A 7,367-nucleotide genomic window follows, 5' to 3' on the forward strand; every position below is an offset into this window, starting at 1 on the left:
TGAATGCATGAATAAGTGGAAAAACAAATCAGTGTTTCTCCCTCCCTCTCTCTCTCTCTCTAAAAATTAATAAATTAGAAAATATATATCATAGAGACTTTCATCTAAACCAGAATTTGGCAGATTTTAAGGGAAAAAAAAGAACAGGGGTGCTGGTTTTAGATGCTGGTTCTCTCAACCTCGAATAAAACATTCCCTCTCAGAGAATATTTCTCCTTTTCTGTAATGTGGGCTCCTAATATCATGTACCTTTAAGGGCAGAGGTCGGCAAACATTTTCTGCAAAGGGCCAGAAAGCAGGAAAGCAACCATGGACAGTATGCAAACAAATGGGCTCGGCTGTGTTCCAATAAAACTTTATACACAAAAACCAGTGGAGGGTCGTAGTTCGCCGGCTCCTATCAGGAGTGTGGAAGGTTGAAATGCAACTAGGACGTAACCCACAGTGATTGCCAGAGCATGGCTGGCTGTTAATGTTAATTACAAAGACAGCAGTGTGTACAAACGCCTTCCTAGGAGGGCCTCCTACCTGATTCCCAGACACACCCAAAGTGTTTAGAATCTCTCTTTGGACTCCAGGAAGACTATGCATGTTTACCATTGTTGATGTTAATGAACCCCTGATAAGTGTTGGATGCTATTTCAGGAACTAAGAGGATTCTCCCACAATGCTCTCTGCTTTCCCGTCAGAGGGTTTGTGGCTCCCAATTCTCTCTCTGTTGCTGTCTCTCCATCTCTGTCTGTCTGTCTCTCTCAAAAATCTGTTGTTTTTAGGAAATATATGTTTTTAGGGGCAAAGGGATATCAAGTCTGCAATGACTCAAACAGTTTTTAAAAGGTGTATGTGTGTGTTACACAGAGACAAAGAGAGGCAGAGAAAAGGATAAAGCAAAAACATTTATGTTCGACCCTAGCCAGTTGGCTCAGTGGTAGAGAGTCAACCCAGCATGTGGGAATCCCAGGTTCGATTCCCAGTCAGGGCACACAGGAGAAGCGACCATCTGCTCCTCCACCCCTCCTCCTCTCCTCCTTTTCTCCCTCCCCCTCCTTCCTCTCCTGCAGCCAGGGTTCAATTGGTTTTAGCACATTGGCCCTGGGCGCTGAGGATGGCTCTGTGGAGCCTCCGCTTCAGGTGCTAAAGATAGCTCAGTTGTGAGCATGGCCCCAAATGGGCAGACCCCAGATGGGGGTTGCTGGGTGGGTCAGGCCACATGCGGGAGTCTATAAAAAAAATTTATAAATATGTTCACAGCTAACCTGGGGGGTCTGGGTTTAGTATATGGAAATTCTTTTTATTCTTTTTTAATTTTTTTTTTTTTTTTGTATTTTTCTGAAGTTGGAAATGGGGAGGCAGTCAGACAGACTCCTACATGCGCCCGACCGGGATCCACCCGGCATGCCCACCAGGGGGCAATGTTCTGCCCATCTGGGGTGTTGCTCTGTTGCAACCAGGGCCATTCTAGCGCCTGAGGCAGAGGCCATGGAGCCATCCTTAGCGCCCGGGCCAACTTTGCTCCAATGGAGCCTTGGCTGCGGGAGGGGAAGAGAGAGACAGAGAGGAAGGAGAGGGGGAGGGGTGGAGAAGCAGATGGGCGCTTCTCCTGTGTGCCCTAGCTGGGAATCAAACCTAGGACTCCTACACGCCAGGCCGATGCTCTACCACTGAGCCAACCAGCCAGGGCTTTTTGTTCTTTTTAAAATGTTTATTGTGTTGATTTTAGAGAGGAGGGGAGAGAGGGAGAGAGAAAAGGAACGTCGATCTGCTCCTGTATGGCCCTGACTGGGAATCGAACCCACAACTTCTGTGCTTCGGGTGGATGCTGTAACCAACCCGCTATCTGGCCAGGGCAATTCCTTGTCTTCTTTTGTAACTTTTCTATACATCTGAAGTTATATCAAACTTGATCCACACGACGTGTATGAAACTCAAGAACACTATGAGGTCCCACAGTGTACAATTCCATGTACAGGGGGGTCCCTCTGTTAGGACAAAGTTCCATCCTAGAGACAGTGACCTAACCCACATTTTAGTGTAAGGTGAAACACACCGTAGCCTAAGTCACTTACCTATACTAACACAGTTGTAAAATCATAATCTAGAACATAAAAACACAACTAAGCCACACAAAAAAGAAAAAGACGTAAATCTACTGTACTGTACACTGTACTGCGTATTCTTCCACCTCTTACAACCAAACTAGTTCGTCCACGTAATCGGTAAGTACGACGCTAACCACCTAAGCCGAAACGCTCATGTCTCCATTTTTTAAAGTTTTTATGGGAGTGAGCATCAGAAACCCGATACATCATGCGTCGAGGCTGTCGTAACCCGAGGGCCCCCTGTATGTGAAATGTACAGAACAGAAAAATCCACAGAGGAAGAAAGCAAATGGTGACTCCCAAGAGTCAGAGGCAGGAGGAATGGGCAGCGATGGTTAATGGATACGGGACTTTATTTTGGGTGACAAAATTGTTGTGGAACTAGTCAGAGTTGCTGGTTGCACGGAGGCGCTGTGGATATACTAAATTCTACTGAGTTATTCATTTTAAGATGGTCAATTTTGGCCCTGGCTGGTTGGCTCAGCGGTAGAGCCTCAGCCCAGCATGTGGAAGTCCTGGGTTCGATTCCCGGCCAGGGCACACAGAAGAAGCACACATCTGCTCCTCCACCCTTCCCCCTCTCGCTTCTCTCTATCTCTCTCTTCCCCTCCCACAGCCAAGGCTCCATGGGAGCAAAGTTGGCCCCGGGTGCTGAGGATGGCTCCATGGCCTCCGCCTCAGGCGCTAGAATGGCCCCGGTTGCAACAGAGCAATGCCCCAGATGGGCAAAGCATCGCCCCCTGGTGGGCATGCTGGGTGGATCCCGGTCGGGTGCATGCGGGAGTCTGTCTCTCTGCCTCCTCCCTTATCACTTGGGGGGGTGGTGGTTAATTTTATGTCAGTTCTTTCAAAATACTTGATCCAAACACTTCTGTAGCCCCCATACTCACTCTGATCCTGACAGTGACCCTGGGAACTCACCGTGGCCCTCATTACCTCTGTGACTTCCTGTCCCACCCCCTCCCCTTACTGTACAACAGTTTCTGCTGTAGTATAGATGCTTAATATACATCTGTTGAATCGGTGAGGCCATGTCTTGAATAAGTGAATGGTCATCGAAAGCTGAGGTAGGGAAACTGAGGCTGCCGGTTGCCTGAGATGTCAGAGCAGGCGCTGGCACTCTACGCTATCAGCCCCCAGAACCGCCCTGTCACCGAACGTCACCTTGGTCATGTAGTTAGTGAGTGATTCATTCCTTTGTCCATCGGTTTTTCATCTATCAACTAAGCCCCGAGACTTGGTCTAAGCACTTTGTAACAATCTTACACCTTGCCTTCCCACCAGCCTTTACGGCAAGTGCAAGGCGTCTGTCTGCTCGTCTTAGAAAGGAAGAAATGAGAACGAAATGAGGCCCTGGCTCATTCGGTTAGAGCGTCATCCCCATACGCCAAGGCTGCAGGATCGATTCCGGGTCAGGGCACATACAAGAATCAACTAATTGACGGCATCAGTGGGTGGAGCAAAGAGTCGATGTTTGTTTCTCTATCTTTCTCTCTCTCTCTCTCCTTTGCTCTCGCTCTAAAAAAAAAAAAAAAAAAAAAAAAAGGTCAATACATTAAATAAATAAAAATAAAGAGAATGAAATGAATCCTTTCCCGGTTACTGCCCCGTGGGTCCAGCTCTCCAGCCTCGGATCCAGGCACCTGAAGTTTCCGGAGACCTTCCCTCATTCGATCCCTCCAGAACAAACAGCTCGGCCACCAGCCTCCCTCCCCCGCCCTCCGTCTCCTGCCAGGCCGGTTCTTAGCCCCGCCCCCACCCCGTGCTACTCTACTCCCCCTCTCCACATTTGGCGGATTTCAGGGGAATGCCAAGGAAAATCCTACCCTCACTCCTTGGCCTGGCAAGGGGCTCCGGGGCTTCCGCACTGCCTGAGCCACCCCCAGTATGGCTCGTTTAAGGCTGCGAGCGTCTGGTGGCCTCGCCGAATATACTACGAGCTTCTTGAGACTCAGGCTTCAGACACACCCATTTGAGTTGCGGTTTGGGTCACCTTGTCATTTGCCATTGTCATTGTCGTCATCATCAACGTCGTGACCATCCGCATAGCTAGGTGCAGTGTCGCCTTCTCTAGCTAGCCACACCTCCAGCAGGGTTCGCCCCGCCCTGCGTCCCCAAGGTATGCCCTTAGCCTGAAACCTCTCATTTGGAAATTCAGGTCAAAGCTCACATGCCACCTCCTCACAGAGGCCATCCCTGACCGCCCAACCTGAAGTGACCACACCTGCCTGTCCCTCGGTCAGTCCAATCACTTCGCCCTTGTTTCAGTTCCTCCATAGCTGAAAGTCTTTTTTCATGAATGTGTGCCCACCGCGCCTACTAGGATGACACACAAGACAGGGGTTTCCCTGGCCCGACACCTAGTATGTGCTTGGCACACAGTAGGTGCTTAAGAATTTGCTGCCACATGACTTCGGGACTTCCTGCCTGCGATTCCCCCTGCTTAGAATATCATTCTTGGCCACATCGCCCTTGGTGAACTATTCATCCTTCAGAACCCTGTTCAGTGATCGCTTAAGCAGGAAAAGCTTCTGTGACTGCCTCACACACCCACAACAACAAAGTTGGAATAAAGGCCTCTTCTGGGGAATCACAAAGCCCTGTAACACCCTCATTAGTACACATGTCACTGTGAATGATGACTATAGGTGCCAGCACAGTCTAGTTCCCCAAGTAGACTCTTTTTTGAGGGAAAAGGGAGAAGCACAAATTAGGTCTCAACCATTTATTGAAAGAATAAAGTAACAATAGGTACCTGGCCAGGCGATGGCGCAGTGGATAGAGCATCTGTCTGTCTGCCTGGGATGTAAAGGACCCAGGTTTGAAACCCCGAGGTTGCCGGCTTGAGCGCTGGGTCACTGGCTTGAGCTTGGGACCATTGACATGACCCCATGGTCTCTGGCTTGAGCCCAAAGGTCGCTGGCTTGAGCCCAAAGGTCGCTGGCTTAAGCAAGGGGTCACTGGCTCAGCTGAAGCCCTCCCCCCCATCATCCCCCCCCCCATCAAGGCATATATGAAAGCAATCAATGAACAACTAAGGTGCCACAATGAAGAGCTGATATTTCTCACCTCTCTCCCTTCTTGTTTGTCCCTGCCCCATGTCTTTTGCACACGCAAAAATAATAATAATAAAAAAAAATAGCAATAGGTGAGTAAATGTATCTCCCCTGACATCCAGCTTCCTTGTTACTTAACACCCCTCCCACAACTACCTGCCATAGGTCTCATTTCCCGGGAATCTGACTTCCTTCCTCATCCTGCGAATCAATACTGGACCAGTCCTCCAAGGACAAGTCTGGGGACAGAGGTAAACCCAGACACAGGGGCCTAAATCTCACTCAGTAAAAGGCGCCCTGACGACCTTCCGGGAAGGTATATGTTGGGTTCTTAGCTGCCGGGTTCCCCCTTGGACAGTTTCCAAGACAAGGGCTCACTGGCTCCGCCCAGGACTTACTGAGTCAGGCTGCACAAGGGTGGGAACCCCAATTGGAATTTGGGAACCACTTGCTACGGTTTGCAGAGAGGGAGGGGCCTCCTTTGCGGCCAGAGAAGGAGGAAGGGGCCCCTGGGCCCAGGAAGTGGGGCGGAGACTCCGGTTTCGGTCTCGCCCGCTGCTCTAGACCTCTGGGAGGGGGGGAGGGGGCGTGTCGGGGGGGGGGGGCGCTTGCTCAGGGACTGTCTCCTCCCTCAGACCCGGGAAGCAGGGCCACCGTTCCTCCTACCCCGACCCACAGCCCCTGCCCGTGACTCCCATCTAATGCCCCTAGAGAACAGCTTCTACATCTGCACAAGAAGGGACCTGGGCTCACCCAAATACGCGTTAGTGTCACAGGCCCGGGGCACCTGGGCCTTCGGCTAGCGGCCTCCCCACCCTGACCCTCTATCTACTCCGCTGTCGCTGTCGAGGGGGCGCCAGTCCCCCTCGGTCTGCCTCACAAAAGGTAAGGGGTCTGATCCTTCCCTCGGACCCCAACCCAGGCAAGGCCGAGCTCAGACAACATCTGTAACATGGATGCGACAGGAGCTCAGAGTGACGAGATGCACTGTCCCCTCTCCCTGGGAGCACCTAAGTGTGCCCACCCGGAGCACAGCGCCCTGTCTCCTCGGCCCTCCCTTCCGAGGCTCAGCGAGCTTTCTGACCTGGAACACTCCCCCCGCTCTCCCCCCCCTTCCTGTCGGCCACCCTGGGCAGCCAAACTGGCCCTTCAAGTTCAGCCCTGGCCACCCCTCCTCCCCCAGGAAGCCTGCCCTGCCTCTCTCACTCTCTCAGCCGCCTTTTCTGGGCTTTCATGGGCCCTCTGCTCCCCCCATGACAGCACATGCGGGAAGAAAGCCTAACATCTCTGTCATTGTAACACTCACCTATTGTTTCCTCTTAGCCCATGACTGTGCTAAGAGCTCTTGGTAATCTCATCGAATCCTCCCAACACTGGGATCCCCATTTTGCAGTCGGGGGACTGGGGCACAGAAAGGTTAAGTAATTTGCCCAGAGTCACACCGCGAGAAAGGGGCCAGATCAGGAGGCAGCAGGGCAGGGTAACACGAAAGGATGAAGGGTCTCCATGGCATGGCCTGGGTTCAACCCTCTCTGTCACATATTAGCTTTGTGGGCATAGACACATTACTTAACGTGCATGTGCCTCAGTTTCCTCACATACATGGCGGTTATAGGACCCATTTCATAGATTGTTGTGAGGAGTATCCATACACATGTATGATGTACACAGAAAAGCACTTAAATATGACCAAAATTAGGCAAAAGCAGGACTCGAACCCACACCCCTGGACTCTTTGTTATTACACACCACCACCAACACCCACCACCAACACCACCACCATGTGATTGTCTCTCCTTCTCTGTTCTTTTTCTTTCTTTTTTTTTAATTGATTATAGCAAGAGAGGAAGGGAGACAGAGTCAAGGACAATGATCTGTTTCCGTCTGTGCCCTGACCGGGGATCACACCGGCAACCTCTGCACTTTTGGACGATGTTCTAACCTACTGAGCTATCTGACCAGGGCACCTACTCCCAGTTCTTTCATCCCCTTCCATCTAGGACAGGGTTCGGGAACCTATGGCTTGCGAGCCAGATGTGGCTCTTTTGATGGCTGCATCTGGCTCGCAGACAAATCTTTAATAAAAAAAAATAATGTGCCTGACCCGCGGTGGCGCAGTGGATAGAGCCTCGACCTGGAATGCTGAGTCGCTGGTTCGAAACCCTGGGCTTGCCTGGTCAGGGCGCGTGTGGGAGTTGATGTTTCCTGCTGC

At 51.2% G+C, this 7,367-nt stretch overlaps 1 long non-coding RNA gene across 1 annotated transcript; it reads right to left on the reverse strand.

Annotated features, from left to right (window-relative positions):
• Positions 1-2,255: 2,255 nt before the first annotated feature.
• On the reverse strand, positions 2,256-4,032 carry LOC136397459 (uncharacterized). The gene is made up of 2 exons (XR_010749875.1): positions 3,926-4,032; positions 2,256-3,617 (listed from the first exon to the last, which is right to left on the reverse strand). It is a non-coding gene; the product is annotated as an uncharacterized lncRNA (long non-coding RNA).
• Between the last annotated feature and the right edge of the window lie 3,335 nt (positions 4,033-7,367).

Source organism: Saccopteryx leptura, chromosome 3, assembly GCF_036850995.1.
Source record: "Saccopteryx leptura isolate mSacLep1 chromosome 3, mSacLep1_pri_phased_curated, whole genome shotgun sequence".
NCBI classification, from domain to species: Eukaryota; Metazoa; Chordata; class Mammalia; order Chiroptera; family Emballonuridae; genus Saccopteryx; species Saccopteryx leptura.